Source organism: Acyrthosiphon pisum, chromosome X, assembly GCF_005508785.2.
Source record: "Acyrthosiphon pisum isolate AL4f chromosome X, pea_aphid_22Mar2018_4r6ur, whole genome shotgun sequence".
NCBI lineage: Eukaryota > Metazoa > Arthropoda > Insecta > Hemiptera > Aphididae > Acyrthosiphon > Acyrthosiphon pisum.
The window spans coordinates 130,345,942-130,347,832 of NC_042493.1; positions in this window are offsets into that span (position 1 = coordinate 130,345,942).

The following is a 1,891-nucleotide window of genomic DNA, read 5'->3' on the forward strand; positions in this document are numbered from 1 at the left end:
TTAATATTACCGTTTACTGTTATCTTTTTCAATCGTTTTTCGTCAAGTATAACGCTATATAAACGTTTTCGAGCACTGGTTTCTGACTGTTTTCCTTGCGATGTAGTAGGCAGTGGTGAGCTGAACTTCAATTTTAAATGACGCATTTTCATAATTATGTACTTACCACCAACACCATCCTATTTTTATTTATAACAAAGTTACGATCAAGGCTGGGCATTAACGAGTTAAAAATTAAAATTAAGTAAAGACGTTAAGTTCATTTTAATTAAGTTAATTAACTCGTTACTTTTTTTTTCAAATTAACTTTTAACTTAATAAGTTAATTTTTTTCAAGATTAACGTGTTAACTTCAAGTTAATTTTATTTCAAAAATATCTAAATTAAGTTAATTTTCGTCCGAAGAATAACGCAAACTTTTGAATGTGTTTTTACTTTGATGTATCATTTTAAATTTACCCAGTAATTTTCTTGAACGTAAAGAAAAACTATCTAATTAACCATATAATATGACTAGAATTTTTTATTTTTGCAAATTGGCAAGTTTTAACTTTACATTAAGTTAAGTTACTTTTTTTTCAAAGTTAACTTAACGAGTTAACGAAAAAAAAATAAGATTAACTTTTAACTTAACTGAACTTAACAAGTCAAAAAAAATCGTTAAGTTTCCCAGCCTTGGTTATGCTAATAAAATGTGATCAAAAGAGTCAAGAGGTCAGGCCTTAACATGTAATCCTGCGCCACAGTCACGGGGTTGACGTGAAGTTGAACATGAAAAGTTGACGCAACTGCGTCAAAATTGACCACTTTAGCTCGCCACTAGTAGTAGGTCTTGTAGGTGTGCGGCTATAGGCAATAGCTGCGAAATATATAGCGGCGCGCCGTATTACGATCCTGGTTAAGCGCTTGCAAGTCTCCGAGAAAGTTCTCTTAGAAAGTTGAAGTTTTTGCACGCAACGTAGAACGTGTGCTCCGTCATTGATCACCAGTTCTATGCGTCGGTACAATTTTCTCCGTAGCTTGCGTCGCGCTAGCAGTTTCTTCTAGATGGCGCGTACAGTATGGAAATAATATTTTATGGGGTGATGATTCTGTCTCGTTACAAAATGTGTTAATTATTATAATTTTTTTATTTATTATTAAATAAAGAAATATTCATTATAATATATATACATTAAACAAAATTACTACCTATATAAACTTGTTAATAGATGTTTTTTTTTATATTTTTCATTTGGCCTGCCCTAATAAAAATGTCTAGTTTCACCTATGAGTAGAAGGTAAAAAAAACTATAAATAGAAAAGATTTTCAATAAACAACAGTATCAGTATATGTTTTGCTAAGACCCGCATCACAACCGCACGTACAGTACAGTACCTACGCAGTGTACTTTACATATTTTTATGCTCGTGTTTTTTGGAATTAGGTACATTATAAGTTGATAACAGATAAGTTTAAGCATTTTTTGATATTTCGACATTTCGTACGCGCTATTTTACTTCAATACTCAGTCTTTATGTTTGTATGTTAAATACATCATAATATACTTATACATTCACAATTATAATTGTATAGAAACATTCTTGAGTATGTGTAAAATTCAAAATTATTATGATTTACTTAATATTTTTTTATTATTGATCATTGTTCATAATTTTTTTAAATAAAAAAAATGATTATTCAGTTTGCCATTTCGAGGGGCCACATTTAACTGGGAAAAACTGTGGGTCAGCTGACCTCCCCCCCCCCTGGATGACCGATAAATTAAAGCCGTGTTCGTTAATCATCATTAACTCGTTGAATGTCACGTATAGTAAGTGACGACTGATGAGCGTTGCCCACTTGCCCGTGTAGCCTTTTGTAGGCAGTATCAGTGGCGTATATAGGGGG